Here is a 20,280-nt window from a genome sequence, read left to right as displayed (position 1 = left end):
TGTTCTGTCAAGTTATATAGACACCAAAATATAACTCAAAATGAAAGATGAGTCTTGAACGAGCTCCATCTTCTCTAAACCTTGCATCGGTACCTGTCTACTGTTGACCTGAGGATACAAGTTATTTTGAAAGAGAGTATCAGCTTTAAAGCTGGTGAGATCATAAGTATTTTAGTGTCTGTATTTGGAAGAATGTATTTGTAAGTATGTGAAGTGTAAGTATGTAAAAGTTTTGAACCTCCTAGAAAACCGTATGTTTCCTACTAAAAGTAGCCTTCTACCAAGGCATCTAGTATCTATGTGTGTCTCTTGTAAGAGTGTGTATTTTCCCAAATTTGACTATCATTTATCAAAAATATAGTTTTCGCATTTCTGTATATTGTGTGAAAGCACAAAGTGAATGCAATGGGAAAATGGAATAGTACTGTAGTATTGAAATAAGTAACTACTACTGTACTAACTACCTTAAACTAATTATAATTTAAAGTACCATGTGATCGGCCTGTATCCTGCTACCGACTATAGTACGCGACAATGTAAGATGTCGGAGAAAAATGACATTTGGCACCCATGGACTTGCAAGTCCCACTGTAGCTAGCAGCAAGGTGTAGGATAGTCAATCTAGTATAGCTATACGCAAACTCATATGCTCCCCAATTAAGGAGATTCTGGATACATGAACGGTCATGGCAGGTAGTACCATGCCCCGTACGTGGCTCACCTTACTGCAAAAACTGTATATGTAATGAATGTGCTAGTTGTATTGTATGTACTGCCTCTGTCTAGCCTGTATTGTAGTGTACTGTGTGTACTAGCTGTATTGTTTGTTCTCTCTCTATCTAGCAAGTATTGTAATGTACTGTGTGTACTAGCTGTATTGAGTGTTCTCTCCCTGTCTAGCATGTATTGTAATGTACTGTGTGTACTATTTGTATTGTGTGTTCTCTCTCTATCTAGCATGTATTGACTCATGAATGAACTGACTCATTGTATGATTCATTGTTCTATTAATAGTAATAGTAACTTCCTAAACTACGCCTATTGTAGTTTACTAGTAATATGACTTGTACGTATGAACATGAATGCATACCCTTGCTACCCAAGGGTATGGAATTGACTGATAGAACTTTTATGTCTATATATGTATACATAATATATAACTAATATTTAGACGACATTCGGACGGATAACCGATGCCCTAAGGCCACATCCCAACGAGGAAAAGGAAATAAAGCGAGCTAGCCTTCCTAAGTCCTTTAAACATTACTTATATAACTATACATATACATGCATGCAATTGACAATATAAAAGTATAAAAGAAGTTTTGTAAAACCTTTGAAAAGTTTAATAACTAAGAAAGGATGACTTGATGTCAGTTTGTAAAACGATTTGAAAACAGTTTGTTTGATAAGAACAGTTTAAAGTATAAGAAAACCTTTGTTTGAAACACAATTGTAACAGAGTTTCAAAGGAAACATTCAGTATGTAAGACAGTTTGATAAAGAGTTTTAAACAAGTAAAAACGTTTTGGAAAGCCATTTGAAGTAATCTATTTGGTAAAACAGCTAAAAGTGTAGTAAATCCATTTGTATGCTAGTTATTAATCACATGTGATTGATATAATAACTAGCATGATTCAACTTGTATCCCCCCATAAAAGCATTTAAAAACATTTAAAAGATTGATTAAGGGGTATGAACTCACCTGTAGCGAGTGGATCGGATGGAAGTATCGAACAAGTGTTTGGTGTTAAGTGAAGACTTAAACACACACAATGATCCTAATAACATATAAAGACATATGTATATATACAATTAGTGATTATAACACTAATTAGACAAGTATAAGCATTCTAAGGCGTGGAAAACACTTTAGTCAAAGTGTTAGGAGGCCACTGGGTTGCAACAAAGGAGTGCAAGGCATTGCTATTGAGTTTATGGTCTATGGACCATACTTAATGGAGTTTACCGCCCATGGGAGTTTACTCCTGGCCGTAAACTCTCTAATGGGTCTCCAATTGAGGCTTAAAGCTATGATGTCATAAGTGGTTAAGTGTTCCAATGCTAAACAAGAGGCTAGGTGAGTTTAAGGTCCAAGATGTGACCTTAACATGAGTTTACGGCCCAAGGACCAATCCTTCATGAGTTTACGGTCGTAAACTCATGGTACTAAGTGCCATGTGGTGTTTTGAGGTTCCTAGTTCAACGGTGATTGGTTCTTGGCTAAGTTCTAGTCATTAGGAAGCATTAGGGGCACAATATCACCACCTTGTAGAGTTTACGGCCTAAGGACCATTTCCTTATGTGTTTACGGCCGTAAACTCCTATGGGGGTATGTTTTCCTTGTTGTTTAAGGTCCTAAACACTCCAAGGAAGGATAAAGACTAGCATCCAAGGCTTAGGAAGGGACTAGGGTGCAATTTGCCCCACTGATAGGGGTTTACGGCCCAAGAACATACCCCTTTAAAGGAGGCTGTCACTTATTCTTTAAAGGAGGCTGGGAGGTATGTTTTCCTTGTTGTTTAAGGTCCTAAACACTCCAAGGAAGGATAAAGACTAGCATCCAAGGCTTAGGAAGGGACTAGGGTGCAATTTGCCCCACTTATAGCACAATTTAGAGTCTGTTTGAGCGTTCTGAGCCTTGTACACTTAAGGAATAAGTGTCAGGGTTTATCTGCTCCCAGATGGCGTAGGAATTGGAACATCAACATTAAGGGGAAGAATCATTGATGTTGTATCCGTATCTATTGGAGTACTGTCCATCTGTGCTGAGGAAGGAGGCGTAGCTTCTTGAACATTATCCACTTCCTGTGTCTCCCTTGTCGGTTGAGCAACTTCATGGATATTGTCAAAGAAGATGTTAAGGTCCTCGTTTGTAGGACAATAGTCATTCCCAAATCCGAAGTTCAAGTCAAAATCATTTGTTCCTGACAAGTCAAAATTCCATGGCGCAGACAAATCTCCTCCAAAAGTTGAATCATCATCTTCAAATCCCTCTTCTTCACCACCATCATTACCAACATTTACACTCTCATGAAAGTCACTCTGCACTTCCACATTCACCATATTATCATGTTCTTCTGCTACAATTGCAACAGGAGGAACTCTCTCATCTTCATGGTCAGAGGCAGTTATCACATCATCTTCAGATTCCAGATGATCAGAGGACTCTTCAGTCTCAGATGAATCACCAAGCTCCGGAAATGCTCCAAACTTTATCAAGGGAAATTTTCCTTGAAACATGACTTTACCCTTAGGATTTTGTTTGATTAGACCAACAGTGTTTGATCCAAGAGATTTCATATCAAGTGTTTCTCCTGCTTTCTCAATCTCTGGGTATTGCTGATTGATGATCACTTGAAGAAATCTTGGATACATGAAGAATTTGTCTCTTTTCTTTCCTTCAAGATTCTCGACAAGTTCGTCCAAAATGAACTTGGAGAAATTGAAATCAAACCCTGCAACCAGAGCAGTGATAGCGCATGTATTCTGTAGAGAGATTTCGTCTTCCCCAGATCTCCTTCCTGAGATGCAGCTCACAAAGACATGAGCTAGAAACCTCAAATATGCTGGTAACAGCTTCTTGAGAGTAGGAGGAAAATCCCCTTCATATCCCATTTTACCAAGAAGTTCTTGAGCTTGATCCATTGCAATCTCATTTGGTAAACCTGGTTGATCTTCAATTCTTAGCACCTCCCGGATGATTTTCTCTATAGTTATGACTTTACATCCCTTGACAGTAGCTTCAATAGACTTTAAACCATCATCCCTCTTTTTTACCACATCAGTCATCCAGAATTCTTGAATCAGACTTTGATAGACCACTGGATTAAGTATCAGAGCAGTGGCTAAGCAGCATTTCTTCAAAGCCATAAATCATAGACTTGAATTCACCATGAGCTACTGGAGGGTCAACCAAGAAGATTGCCAAATTATGACTATCAGCAAATTTGAGTCCAGCCATTTACCTGCATTTAACCAAGCCAAGTGAGAAAACAATTTATTTAATCATTTAAGACTAGGTTTTACTCGTTATAACAATTTAATTAGGCTTTTAATGGTGTTTAAGTGTCAAAAATAGTATAAATAAAACTTGAGTGTACGGTCATGAAGGGGGTGTACGGCCGTAAACAGAGAACAGCCGTAAACTGGTGTACGGCCGTAAACTAATGTACAACCGTAAACAGGTGTACGGCCGTAAACTGTACAACCGTAAACTGGTGTACGGCTGAAGATCTTCAATGGCCGTAAACCCTTAGATGGCCGTAAACGGCTGAAGATCTTCAATGGACATAAACGCTGACAGTTTAAATTTTGTCGATTAATCCTTCGATTCAAGGTGGTTTCTCAGTTAAAATGGCTTTTTGATAATCACAATGATCATACCTACAAGCGCAAACAGTCAATTTCGAGATATAAACACAATGAGATGAATCGATGAACAATAACTGAGAGAATATTTGGGTGAGTTTACGGTTGGAGCATCGAATAGTGAGCAGAAGAAGTTTACAGCCGGACACAATGGGTTTTATACCTGAACCCAAAACCCAGACCATTTTCCATGGGCTACAACCCAAGAGGCTTCAAAAATTAAGCCTAATGCCCGAAAATTTAAAAATTTAAAAATAAAAACATTTTGAGGACTAGAAAATATAATAAAAGTAAAAATTAAAATAAAAAATAAAATCTAAAAAATTTAAACTAACTATATAATAATAATTTTTTTAATTTTTGATTTTTAGCAAAATAAAAATAAAAAATAAAAATAAAAAGAAAAATAAAAATGAAAATAAAAATAAAATTTGAAATTAAAATGAATTAACATTAATATCTCTTCAACTAATTCTATGAGATTGTGATCAAAGTTTTTAAACAGTCCAAATCCAATTATCAGTACCTCTTCCTTCATGTCTAGATCTGGTCGATCGTCAGTATTGTGATCCACTTAAACACGAAAGTTTGTGACAATTTTTTTTTTGGCATACTGTAAATGACAAGGCATTGTGATCTTATGTTCCTAGATAAAATTCTTAAGGACCATTCATCTGACGACGACCAAGGATATTGTTGTCCACTTAAATTGAGCAGCGAGATCTACAGACAACCTAGTGATTGTTCAATTTTAAATGTACTAGAACATGTTTCTCGCTTCTTGACATACCCCAATAATCAGGAACTTCCAAAGTACTCCTTACTTTAGGTGAGCAGACAATTATTATGGGAGAAGTCAGATTTAGAATGCATATGCTATACACTCAGGTCAGATCTCTTCCAATCTCGCAGAGGGTGAAACATATGACTAACCAGATTTAGAGGGATTGAGAAGTAGAATGGTGCATATGTTGTGTACCAGGTCGGATGTATTTCAATCACGCAAAGGAGACAGCATATGACTAACATATAGGAAGAATTGCATAGATAGAAGATGTAGAGAAATAGAATTGCATATGTTGCAGTCCTGGTCGGATGTATCTCAATCACACAGAGGAGGCAACATATGACTAACAGAAAGAAAGCAAGAAAATAATTTCCTACATACCTACTTTATCGGAACCCCCTAGTCGCCCCATCAATACCAGAATTAAGGACAGAGTTCGTACATCGAGGAAGAGTTAAACCACGATTCTAAATACGAATTACTTTAGTGTGACCAGTGGATTCTCATCTCCCTGCTCAACCTACCCAAGCGTCGTGTTGTCAGGCTGAACGAAACTATCTAGGTTAAGGTTTGTTAAGTCTCTAGATTCGATAAGTTCATCTATACCTAGTCAAGTCCATTCGAAACTTTCGTGTCTACCAGCGCATCAAACATAGAGCCTAGACAATTCAACTTTAGTACATTACACAAATTCAAATTGCCTGTTATCACATGAATATATCACTTCCCAACATAACACTAACCGAAAAACAACTGTTTTTGGATTTTTTTTAATTTTTTAATTTTTGTTTGGTTTTTGTTTAATTTCTCCCCTTAAATTTGTGCATAGAATAGAATGAAAAAGAAATGCACAAATTTAAACTACCTAAAACAACAAGAATTAGTCCTCAAAGCGAATCATTTTTAAAAATCCCACAAGCACATCGAATCGAGCTTTGTTGAACGGTTTTGTGAACAGATCCGCCACATTATTAGCAGTGGGAACCTGTTCCAACCGAATGAGCGAACGCTCATAACAGTCTCTGATAAAATGCACTTTGATGTCGATGTGCTTGGTTTTCGAGTGTTGGACTGGATTTTTAGCAATTTGAATTGCAGCTTCATTATCGCAAAAAATAGGGGTTTCTAGAAAATTCAAACTGTAGTCCAGTAATTGATGTTGTATCCAGATAACTTGAGAACAACAGGCAGAAGCAGCTACGTATTCCGCCTCTGCCATTGAGGTTGAGACGGTATGATGTTTCTTGCATTGCCATGACACCAGCCGTTCTCCAAGAAATTGACACCCCCCGACATTGATTTCTTGTCAAGCTGACAACCTTTGTAATTACTGTCAGCAAAAGCATATAGATCAAATTCAAATTTTTCGGATACCAAAGACCCAATTTTGGGCTACCTTTGAGATACCGAAATTTTTTTTTGCAGCAACAAGATGTGAAAATTTAGGATTACCTGATATCGTGCACATTGACAAACCGCGAACATGATGTCTGGCCTGCTTGCGGTTAGATACATCGATGAGCCGATCATCGATCTGTAGTCAGTCTGATTTACGGTCTCGCCTTCAATATCTGTAGTCAACATGGGTCTCTCGGCCATTGGCGTCAGAGCAGGTTTTGCGTCTCGAAACCCGTACTTCTCCAACATATTTTCAACATACTTCGATTGATGTATCAGGATTCCGGTTGAGTTTTGTTTGACCTGAAGCCCCAAAAACATGGTCATCTCCCCGAGAGAACTCATCTCGAACCTCTTCTTCATCACGCATTCGAACTCTTTGCATAGCTGTCGACATGTTGACCCGAAGATAATGTCATCGACGTAGATTTGAACAAGAATCTGATCGGCAGCAACATGCTTAATGAATAAGGTTTGATCAATTGTTCCCCATGAATAGCCATACTCGAGCAAGTTCTTTGTAAGAGTTGCATATCACGCCCTTGGAGCTTGATGTAACCCGTATAAAGCCTTGTCCAAACTTGTAGATGTGTGTCACACCCCCAAACCGGAACGAAGGAAATGTTCGGGGGCGGAGGACGTCATGTACAATATCACAACAGTTGAATAATAGTAATCAAAGCAACAACAACCATTGTATTAATATTATAGTGTTTACATTACATTTGAATCATACATAACTAACTCCAAAAGTGAATACAAGTAAGGACTCGGAGCTACTATGCACCGTCTTCTTGAATCCGTGCGTGTACATGTCTACTAATGTTCGGAGAATACAAGTAGGTTTTGAAAGAGTATCAGCATAAAGCTGGTGAGTTCATAAGCGTTTAGTTTTGGAAAAACTGTTCTTTGTTCTTTTGAAAAATGTGTTATCTTTCTCCAGAAAACCTTATATTTTCTAATTTAATAAATGTATAAACCTTCAGTAAAAATGATTCTTACTAGTTTCTCCTGCGAGTACTTAGTGTATACAAATCATATAAATCCATATCAAACAAGCAATCGATTGTGTGGTTCTGCCCCAAGCCCACAACCAAACAAGGAACAGGAAGTGAGGCGGAGTCCACACATTCCACTGGTTGTCGGATCCTCATGTGTAACATCCCAATTTTCAAGTCCAAAAATTTCTTTTTAATTAATTGACTCATAAAAACATTCATAAGAAGATACTGTGAAAACACATCATCTCATAACACAACGCATCATGTCTGAAAACCCAAGTCATAAAATAATAACATATCAGAGTACAATCCCAGAAAACTCCATGCGGAAATCATGTGTGTGTGTGATGCGATGCTACGCCGCCGGCTCCTTCCCCTTAGACGAAGAGGTACCTGAAACCAAAACCGAAACCGTAAGCACAAAGCTTAGTGAGTTCCCCCATCATACCACATACCATACAATAACATCGGTATCTTTCAACCGGTAATCATCGTCGGTATCTTTCAACCGGTAATCATCGTCGGTATCTTTCAACCGGTAATCATCATCGGTATCTTTCAACCGGTAATCATCATCGGTATCTTTCAACCGGTAACTGGGGACTATTCCACCCCCTACCACTAGCATGAAATAACAAGATATAAACATACAGTCAGGCATATCCGGGTACTGACCTACCCTTCGGTCCTAAGGACCGCTGTCAGGGAAACTAATCCCTATTATACACGTAACATATCATACAGATAAAACTCATGACCAAAGCACGTAACCAGACCAAGATAATTATCACAAAGACAATCATCTTCTAAATACCCCTCTTTGGTAGGCAGGCATTGTGGCCTTAGACCCACCCCTACTGGAAGGTAACTCACCTCGTACGAGTAGCTGCTGATAATCTGTGCGGGAAACCTCTGTCTGCTGCTGCTCCGGAAATCCTCCGGCTACAATCCCCACAAAACACTCATTCAGAATCTGATATCTACTCTTAGGGTAAAATTACTATTTTACCCCCAACCAAGTCCAAGTCAAAGTCAACTTCCAGTTGACCCGACTCGCCGATTTGGGTCGTCAACTCGTCGAGTCCCTTCCCTTTACTCGTCCTTATCCACGACTCGACTCGTCGAGTTTGGCAACGACTCGACGAGTTCCCCTTCTTTACGAACATCAATGAACCTTCATCCGACTCGCCGAGTCGTATGAACAACTCGTCGAGTTCGCCTTCAACTGAAGAACAAGTCCTGACCTTGACTCGCCGAGTTGTATGAACAACTCGTCGAGTTCATCTTCAAACATAAGAAGATTGCCTTGGACTCGCCGAGTCTGATCTAGCACTCGTCAAGTCCCATGAACTCCAGGTCTAAAACTAAGTCCAATGTGTTGGGTCACTCTTTCTGTCCTGCTACAACCCTTCTAACACCCAACTGAATTCTTTGACCCTCAACAAATATGGGACTCAAAGCCTTGGACTCGTTGAGTCCCAAGAACGGACTCGCCGAGTCTATAACGTCCACACCCTAAATCCTCGATTTCTGATGTACAACACTTGTCCAAATGATAGATCCAAGCCCCTAAGCTCGATCTAGCACGTAAAGTTACGAACTTTACGTGCATGCATGGGACTTTTGAGCCAAAAAGGCTCTAAAATGGCTCTTTTGTTGCATGGGGCCTTCCTTGGGTGCAAAAGCAACCCAAATCTGCCTTGTGACTCTCCCCAAGTGCTAGATCCGAAGTCTTGACCTCCAACCATGTTTGCAAATCATGGTTGGTCACCTCATATGGCTTAAAAGCCCTAAATCCTCCCCAAAAAGGGATCTAACAAACAAGTAAGCAAGGTACAGACTTTATACCTTTCAAAGACTACAAATGATGAACCAAACTCGAATCCGTCAGTCTCCTCTTGATCCTTCTATGCTCTTCCTCCTTCCTTGAGGTCAAAACCCACAAAAGTCACTCAAAAGCCTTAGATCTTGCACCAAAACACTTAGGGTTTGTGTCACACCCCGCTAAAGCGGAAACACGAGGCTTGGCAGTATAAAGGGTTTCATAGCAAAAGTTAAAAGACAACACCAACCATAGTATTAAAATAATTACAAATTTACAATGGGTTTGAACAACTTTTAAAAGAAATTACAATGTAAATTGAAATACAACACATGCGAATGCTCCTAAAAGTGAAGTGTCCCTAAGTGCCACTTACTCGATGATTCCTGAAAAAGCATGTAAAACGAGCGTCAACTATAAAAATAGTTGGTGAGTACTCACAAGTTTAAAAATAATATTGGTTTCATGAATCGAAATCAAAATTTTGATATAAGTTTTCATAAATAAAAATATATTGCTAAAATGAGTAAATAAGTTTGTGTAAACAAAGTTCGTTGTCATCATGAGAAATAAAGTATGTTGCCCAAAAGAGATGCAACGTTCATATCCTCATGGGAAATAAAGTTTGTTACTAAAATAAGTAATCAAGTTTCATTGCTACAAGGAGCAAACAAGTTTGTTACTATAAGAAGCAACCAAGTTCGTTGCTAAAACAAGTAAATAAGTATTTAGTAACAAAAGTTCGTTGTTATAATGAGATACAAAGTTTATTGCTATAATAAGTAACGAGTTTGTATGTGTATGAGCAAACAATGAGTTCTCAACCAAGCCTATGACTGAAGCCCTATCAAGATCTATGCTTATCGTTCCATAGATTATATGGTATCATGCACTCCAGCAATCGGGCGAGTGAGGAGTTGTCAATTCCTAATAGCGCTATCCACAATGACCATTGGCTCAAAGAGTTAATGGTTAGAGAAAAGTGTAAGGGAAGGGCCTTAAGACGATAAGTTCTCATGTTCCGTGTTGCATAGACATACATAGAGAGATATAGCAATAAAATAGCAATCATGTTTGATACAAATCAATTTAAATACAACGAACAAATAATAGTTTTCTGGGACATGCTTTTCCACCCCAAAACATAAAAACTGAAAATAGGGGAGTGCGTGAATACTAACAATGCATTGAGATGATGCAAATGATGCCTTGAACTACGTTCCACGTGTACCACTACCGATTCCTACAATAATGGTATTCGCTAGTGAGTCTCTAATCGAAATCTAACACTAGTATACTTACTACTACAATAGAATTATGCCAATATTGTGTGAAAATTTAATATTGATAAGTTACAAACATTTTTCTGAAATGGTGAAATTTTATAGCTCATGTGATTAAGACAATTTTGGATATTAATTTCCAGATTTTTGTAATATTAATTGAGGGTATTTCAACACATTTAAATGTGTTTTAAGCTCTTTAAAAGCCAAAATATTATCAAAAATTTCCAAAAATTCTTAAACTTTGCATTTTCATTCTAAACACAGTAGAGGTCTTCCATAAATTTTCCCTTGAATTTTTGATGTGATTAACTATTTTTCCCAATTTTTAAGCCTTCATAACAATATAAATTCGTGAAAAATAGGATCTAGATGATAAAAATTCCCAAACATTTTATAATACTGCCATTAGACATAGTTAAGCTGGGAAAAATATAAAAATGGATTTCCAAACTATTTAACCTAATTTTATGATTTTTGAGCATTTATTCTAATAAAAATTGAAATAAATAGAAAGCTATTTCCAACATTTCCCAAACATTTTCTATTACTGTTATTAAACATTATTAAGCTGGGAAAAATATAAAAATGGATTTCTAAACTGTTTAACCAAATTTTATGATTTTTTGTGCATTTATTCTAATAAAAAAATGAATTTAAGTGTATTTAATCTTGGGAAAATAGATGAAAAATAGCATACAGAAGAGAAAAATTATCAAAATTTTTATGTAGCATCCTAATATATTGTAAGGTGTTCGGGTAAATTTTCATGAATTTTGGATGAGTAAAACTATTTTTCATGTTTTTAGTCCATTATAAACACAACAAATCATGAAAAATAGATAAACATTTTTAAAAATTCCTAAAATATTTTCCTGAGTCTTCCTCATAGGGTAGAAGCTGCGAAAATTATTAGATACCCTTTTTATATTCCCTAATATGGTTTTATGATTTATTAGAGCTAAACAAAAAGAAAATTCCAAACCAAATTAAACAGTAACAAAAGTTATTGAAACTTCATGGGAGATGTTTATTAACTTAATGGATCATCCCAGAATGTTTCCAGAATTTATTTACTAGCGTAAGTAGTTTATATGATTTAACACTCTATTTTCTTATTATTTTCATGTAAAAATAAAGGAAATATATATTGAGCTGAAAATTTCCAGAATGCATCTTCATACCATGTAATAACAATGAAAAATTATTTTCTTATTTTTGATGTCGAAAAACATTCCTAAAGGCTCAATAAATTATAGAGAAAACTTGGTTCTTGTGATTTTGGTAAAGATTATAGATGTTACTTCCAGAATTTTTGTAACATGTTCCAAAGACTTTTGAATCAAGATCTTTTGTACCTATTAATACATGATGTTAAGAGTTCAAAATAATTTTTGAATGATTTTTAGTGATGAATAAGTCCTTTGAACATGCAACACAAAACAAATGTTCATAAGGAAAGTGCTGTTTGAGCAACAGTTTTGTAAAAATTGTTAAAAATCGAAATATTGGAATTTTATAGTGAGGTCAGATGGGTTTGAAAGCTAACTCAAAATATTATACTTCAGAAAAAGAATCACGAATTTTGGTTAAGAAATGAGTGAGATATGGCAGTTTAAAGTCAGGTAAAGAAATCTGGCAGATTGCATGCATGATGATTGGTTAGAAAAGTGAGTTTTCATTATTTCCTTGAGTAAATATTTTGAAATATTTAAAATATATGATGATAAGCTCATATTTAGTCATGTTTCCAGAGATCAAAAGATTAAAACTTATCAAAATGTTTACATTCATTTATGAACAAAATTTTGTTTCTCAAAAACTCTTAACTTGAGTTTGATGTTTTAGTCCTTAAAATCGATTTTTGCACTAAGATCGTGAACATGCAACCTTGTTTATCATACATGCATGGTGTTAAAACACATACATCATGTTCTAAAAACCATTTTAACAAAAAGAAAACAAGTTTGAAGAAGATGAAGAAGGAGAAAGTGTAAGAAAAATAGCAAAACTTGAAGGAAAAGTGAAGTAGAAATCGATTTTACGTTCAAGAACACCACAAGATGATGAAGATTTCGAGTTTGAGGAGTGTTCTTGGGTTTGTTTTCTGGAAAATTTCGTGGTTCTTAGAGGGAGGAAGAGAGAATGGAGTGGTGTTTGGAGAAAAAAATTTAGATAGAAGGTAGAGAGAGTTTTCTAGAGAGAGAAAGAAGAGAGATGTGTGTGTGTTGGAGAATGAGAGTGTGAGAGAGAGATATGGGGAGAGAGGGATCCGAATTTTTTTGTATAATACCCCTTTCTCATTCATTTTATTTTATAAAATTTAAGTTGTTTTTATAAAATATCTCAATTTTTATATAAAATGTGCACTAAAATCAAGTTTTTATTCATAAAACCTTGATTTTTGATTTATAAATTAAGGGTAAATGTTAATGAGTTAAATTTTATTTTCCTTGAATGCATTTTTATAATTTTAATTATTATAAGATCATATTATGAGGTTCATAACTATGTTTATAGAAATTTTAAGGTTAAATTTCATAAATTTAGGTTTTTAGGGCATTTAGGGTTTTTGAGAGTTTGTAAATCTTTGGATATCAAAATCAATAGAATCTTTGAGACTTAAATTTATCTTATGGTATTATAAATCTTTTATAGTTATAATAATGTTTGTAACTTATTTTATCGGCTTATTGGCATTCTATGTAATGGTATCGAGATTCAAGCGAAATTGAGGAAATCAAGTATACTAGTCCTAGTTTTCAACTTTGACTCAAGTTTCTATGAGATTATGACCTAACTTCTACTACTAGGTCAAGTGCAAGATGAGTGTATATGATTCATGAAATGGTGTTCGAGACAAAGAGTGACCCGAATATGGATAGTCTCTACAGTTAAGTAGTTGTAGAATTCACATATCAATGTGAACTCTAAGTACACTATCCTTTGATTATACTTGTTTCCAAGTTTCTAGTAGGTTATAACTTAGCTTGTATTTACTAAGTCTAGTATGTGTTGTGCCTATATGTGAAACTAAGTTTAGTCAAATCTTAGAACTGACTCGAATTCTGACGGTTGTAACAGTTTGCTATGGAGGGTTTCTGGGAGCATAAAGGGGCGATGGAGGCTGTATAAGGTTGTTTAAATAGGGTGCAAACCCTCAGATTAGGGTTTTGTCCAGTCAGAGCCTACTCGTCGAGTCCGGGACCCGACTCGATGAGTCCATCACTTAAATCCTGCGCCTCATCCCGCTTCTACTCGGCGAGTTGGGCCATCAACTCGCCGAGTCCAAGGCCAAAAGTGCAAAATTACTTAATTGAAATACATACCAGGAACCAGGTGCTACAAATCTCCCCCACTTATTTTAGACTTCGTCCTCGAAGTCTGCTGCTCGATCCTGGAACAGCTCTGGGTAATGCTCCATCATCTCATCCACCGGCTCCCAAGTCCATTCCGAGCCCTTCCGGTGCTGCCATTGCACCTTTACCAGCTCGACCCTCTTGTTCCTCAGATCCTTCGACTTCCGGTCGAGAATCGCTATAGGGAGCTCGATGTAATTCAGGCTATCATCGACCTGAATATCCTCTAATGGTACAACTGCCGAGTCGTCCACCAAACATTTCCATAACTGGGAGACGTGAAAAGTGCTATGAATCTGACTGAGTTCGGCTGGCAGATCCAACCTATATGCTACCTTGCCCACCCGGGCTATAACCCTGAAGGGTCCAATATACCTGGGACCCAACTTGCCCCGTCTCCTGAATCGGATGACGCCCTTCCATGGCGACACCTTCAGAAGAACCATATCCTCGACCTGAAACTCCAGGTCCGATCGGCGCTTGTCGGCATAACTTTTCAGCCGACTCTGAGCAGTCTGAAGTCTACTCCGAACCTGCTGAATCCTCTCTGTCGTCTTGAGCACCACTTCGGTGCTCCCCATGACCCTCTGGCCAACCTCACCCCAACATATCGGGGTCCTGCACTTCCTCCCATATAACATCTCGAAGGGAGGATGGTCGATACTCGCATGATAGCTATTATTATATGAGAACTCCGCCAACGGAAGGTAGCTATCCCAGCTACCTCCGAAGTCTAAAACACATGCCCGCAGCATATCCTCTAGCGTCTGGATGGTCCGCTTGCTCTGACCATCCGTCTGCGGGTGAAAGGCGGTGCTAAAATGCAGACGAGTACCCAGCTCATCATGAAACTTCTTCCAAAACCTGGAAGTGAACCGCACATCCCTGTCGGAAATCACTAAAACTGGCACTCTGTGCCGAGTTACCACCTCTCGGATATAGATGTCGGCCAACGTCTCGGTCGAGATACTCTCCTGGATCGGTATGAAATGGGCACTCATGGTCAACCGATCCACGATTACCCAAATCGAATCCACTCCCCGTGCAGTCTTGGGAAGCTTGGTGATGAAATCCATGGTAATATCTTCCCATTTCCACATGGGAATATCTAACGGCTGCATCTTGCCGTGTGGCCTCTGGTGCTCGGCTTTGACCTTCCTGCAGGTCAAGCACCGCTCCACATACCATGCTACGTCCCGCTTCATGCAGGGCCACCAATAATCAGGACGAAGATCTCTATACATCTTCGTCGCCCCGGGATGGATAGAAAATCTGGATTTGTGTGCCTCCTCCATCAGGATCTGGCGCACGCCTCCATGATAAGGGACCCACATCTACGGTGAAGAGTCAATAACCCTCGGCTATCATAGTCGAAGGAGGAAACCTGCCCCACAATCCGCTCGCTCTTCCGATGTTCCTCCTTCATTGCCTCCTGCTGGGCCTCCCGAATCTGCTCCAACAACGGAGTCACCACTGTCATCCTCAGACAGATATCCCTGATCGGCGCTGCCTTGCGGCTAAACGCGTCGGCCACCACATTGGCCTTCCTCGGGTGGTAGAGGATCTCACAGTCATAATCCTTTACCACATCAAGCCACCGACGCTGCCTCATATTCAAATTTGGCTGGTCCATGAGATACCTCAGGCTCTTGTGGTCCGTGTAAATCGTACAACGAACCCCATATAGGTAACGACGCCAAATCTTGAGGGTGAATACAACTGCCCCCAGCTCCAAATCATGCGTCGGGTAATTCGCCTCGTGAGGCTTCAGCTGCCTCGAAGCGTAAGCAATGACATGCCCTCTCTGCATCAATACTGCGCCCAAACCCGAGATGGACGCATCACAGTACACGACGAAATCTTCCATGCCCTATGGTAGGGCTAAGATTGGCGCCTCGCACAATCTCTGCCTCAATGTCTCGAATGCAGCCTGCTGCTCATGCCCCCAACGAAAGACCACGACCTTCCTCGTTAGCCTGGTCAAGGGTACGGTTATCTTGGAGAAATCCTGGATGAATCTCCGATAGTAGCCGGCTAATCCTAGGAAACTCCGAATCTCAGATGGAGACCTCGGAACCTCCCATCTCATCACGGCCTCCACTTTTGCCGGATCTACCGAAATCCCGTTCTGGTTGACAAGGTGCCCAAGAAACTCCACCTCGCGCAACCAGAACTCACACTTGGAGAACTTAGCATACAAGTTCTCCCTTCTCAAAGTCTCCAGAACCTCTAGCAGATGCTCCTTGTGCTCCTCCTGCGTCTTGGAATAGACCAAGATGTCATCGATGAAAACTATCACAGACCGATCCAGCATCGGTCTACACACGTGGTTCATGAGGTCCATGAACGCGACAGGAGCATTGGTGAGCCCGAAATGCATCACCACAAACTCATAGTGGCCATAGCGCGTCCGGAACGCAGTCTTCTGTACATCCTCCTCTCTGACCCTCATCTGATGATACCCTGATCGCAAATCAATCTTGTAGAACCAAGATGCTCCCTGTAGCTGGTCAAAGAGGTCATCAATCCTCGGGAGTGGGTAACGGTTCTTCACCATTACCTTATTCAGCTCCCTATAATCTATACACATCCGATGCGACCCATCTTTCTTCTTCACAAACAGAATCGGGGGCTCCCCAGGGTGAACTGCTCGCTCTAATGAACCCCTTGTCTAACAGCTCCTGCAACTGTGTAGAAAACTCCTGCATCTCAGGAGGAGCCAACCGATACGGTGCCTTGGCTATCGGAGCCGCACCAGGGACTAGTTCAATCCTGAACTCTACCTGCCTCTCCGGAGGTATCCCAGGCAACTCCTCGGGGAATACGTCCGCAAACTCCCGTACCACGGGCACATCGCTCACCGTTGCCTTACCCATCTCCCGGGTATCCATCACATAGGCAACAAATCCTGCGCAACCCTGCTGAAGGTAATGCCTAGCTCTCGTTGCTGAACATAAAGCTGGTCCTTGCTGTGGCCTCTCGCCCTGAATCACCAGCTCTCCCCCACTTGGGGTCCTGATCCGCACCAACTGCTGCCCACAGTCAATCAATGCCCCATTGGGGCTTAGCCAATCCATACCGATAATAACCTTGTTCCCCCGCAAAGGTATGGGAACCAGATCTACCAGATAACACTCCTCAAACAGTCGCAGGACGCAATCCCGGTAGACCTCTTAGGCTCGCACTGACCGGTCGTCCGCAATCTCGACCTCTAGAGGGCAATCCAACGTGCCCGACGACTCCGGAAACTTCTTGCTAAGCGCAAGAGAGACAAATGATTGGGTAGCACCCGAATCAAACAATACCTGAACTGGAATGCTCGGCTCCGAACCACTGGAGCCTCCAACTTGGCCTTCCGGCCATCCACAACTTGTACTGTCGCTGGAGTCGGCGCCACTGTCGGCGCCGCTGCTGCTATCAATCTAGGGCAATTGGCCTTTTTATGGCCCTTCTAATTGCAATGAAAGCAGATCAGGTCTGATATGTGAATCGCAGGAGTAGGGGCAGTACAATCTCTGCCAAAATGCCCAACCTTGCCACACTTATAGCATCCTGAACCCGACCCAGTGCGACAAGCTCCCTCGTGTGACCGACCGCATTTCCCACAGCGGTCCCGCCCTGACTGGCCTTTCGGCCTACCATCGGATCCCTTTGGCTTCTTCCCCGAAGCCCCCGTCGTCAGCCCCTCTGTTGCCTTCCTCTTCCGGATGTGCTCCAGATCAATCTCCCTCTCCATAGCCCTGGCAATCATGGAATCCAGGGTAGGGCAAGCTGAGAAACTGACATGCTCCCGGATGTCAGCTCGTAGCATGTCATGGTAGCGGGTCCTCTTCATGTCCTCATCACCCGCATACTGGGGCACCAACAATGCCCTCTCCCGGAACTTGGCGGTGATCTCCGTCATAGTCTCCGTAGTCTGTCTCATGTCCAAGAAATCCCTGGCCAGCTGCTGGCTGGCGCAAACGCCGCCCTGAATCTGGTCACAAAGTCTGACTAGGTCATAGCCTCAACAGCCGAGGCTCCCAGTGAGTCGCCAATCGACTCCCACCAATCTCTGGCCCTGTCTCTCAAACACCCTGCAGCGAAACGGACCTTCAACCCTTTCGGGCAGAAGCTCGTCAACTGTGCAGACTCGATGTCTGCGATCCATCTCCTAGCAGCAATGGGGTCTTTCACCCCATGGAAATTCGGCGCACCATTCCCACGGATGTCCTTAAAGGACAGTGTGCGCGTACTCGTCTGGCTAGACGCCATATCACTCCTGAATGCCCGGAGGCGATCCTCCATCAGCTCAACAATCCCCTCCTTGATCGACCCAAAAATGAACGGGGTCGACTCAAGAATGCCTCTCATGATCTCAGACGCGATGAACTCGCGCAGCCCGTCATCAACCTGCTCGGATCCTGCACCCGAGCCTGATCCTGATCCTGATCCGGAACCTCCTGCTCCATGTCGCGTGGTCACCATGCTGAAAATACCCGCATAAATTTCAGGATCATACATACTCTCGAGAGGTCTAACACACTCTCCAAGGTTCCCGGTTCTGTCTCTACCTTCCTTGATTCGAGTACGGATCCTCTGCTTCCAGTAGTACGGGCCCATACTACCTTTCACATCTATCCATACTTTCCTCAAGGACTGTCTCGACTCCACCAGGTCTGTTAACCAATATCCCTTTCCATCTAGTCTCATCCCAGGCTTTCCTGGGGCACTCTCTGACCTACTCTCCGCCATCAGCTGCACTAGGAGTCCCTACTTCCCTTCCCTAACTAGCTTGCGAGTACTGTTAAATATCCGCTCACTAGTTAGTTAAAGTTAGCCAGGACCCCTTAAGCACAAAGCAAACAGCATTCGTGCATCGAGTAACCGCATCAGGCATAACCTAATCAGGCTATCCTACTGCTGACTAAACAGTCCTAGCATACAGCTCATACAACAGGCATATAAGGCATCCTCCCTAGACCCTTAGCCCTAACTAGCATGCAATTCTCAGAATCATATATCAGGCACACAAGGCATCCTCCTAGATCCTTAGTCCTATTCTAGCATGCAGTTTTCTGAATCAAAACCATATAGCATAACATAGCAAGTATGGGTATCTTGGGGAAAACGTACTTGAGCCCGGCCGGTCGCATGCATCACACACTTCGTCTTTCTTAAAATCCTTCCATTTAGATTTTAGAAAACCATTTTTTTTCCTTGTAAAAACCTTTTAGCCTGTCACAACTAGCAAATTAGGGTTAGATCTTAAATAGTGTACAAAATGATTCCTCCATGTAAACTTACAAGGACCCAGCTAGTAAAATTCAAACTACGGCGCCATTTAAGTTCATACTTTCATATATTGTGATTCAAACCCAAAACTCGATCCAATAAGCCAAGCCCAATAATTTTTGGGCCATAACCCATAAATTCTCAACCCAGAAGTAAGTCCAGTATGCCAGTATGCCCCGGCCCCATGCGTCACTCCAACCCTCAACCCAGAAGTAAGTCCAGTATGCCACGCATGCGGTGATACGGGACACTTCAATAGGAATTGTCCAACAGATAAGAATGACGAAGTACCAGGACGAGTTTAACAACAGGACATGATGAAGCAACAAGGAACCCTACTGGGATTACCGGTACGTTTCAAAACAACAAAAATTAAGCATCGCATTTTCAGAAAATTTTTGCCAATTAAAAATCATAATCATAAAGTACTCCCTCATCCGAAATAATCTTATCCATCGTAGGAAAAACTAGAGATCCTTGCGAAAGTTATGATAACTTAGTGTAAACGTAAGGCCATGTGTAATCAAGATTCTACAAACTTAGAGTACGTAGACCCGCCTTGATTCTTGTTCCTTGTCTGACTGTGAATTTAGGGCATAACCACTCAGTCTACAACCTTTTCAATCTTGAATTACGTACGACTAAGCTACATCGAACCATCATAGAGAGGTCTAATATAAATCAAACTATGAAATCACATCGTTTATACCAAGAAACTCGTATTGCTAGGGCACCCAAAAATTTAGACCGAGACAACTACAATAGTAATACCAAGAATGAAATGGGTAGCAATACCATCGTGTATATAAAACACACTATCATTTTGAACAACCATCCCTTTTCAGATCTATCCAACATCTATTACAATAAGGAGCCCAACGGTGTCAATTGACATGGGCTGACTTGATCCTCACCATACGAAATTCATATACCAACGAGACTCTTCACCTTAACCAATCGATTAACGAATCCCCTACAACTTGTA

This window comes from Lactuca virosa, chromosome 1 (assembly GCF_052849685.1).
Source record: "Lactuca virosa cultivar CGN04683 chromosome 1, Lactuca_virosa_CGN04683_v6, whole genome shotgun sequence".
NCBI classification, from domain to species: domain Eukaryota; kingdom Viridiplantae; phylum Streptophyta; class Magnoliopsida; order Asterales; family Asteraceae; genus Lactuca; species Lactuca virosa.
The sequence above is the reverse complement of the archived record's forward strand: the minus strand, read 5'-3'. Positions refer to the sequence as shown.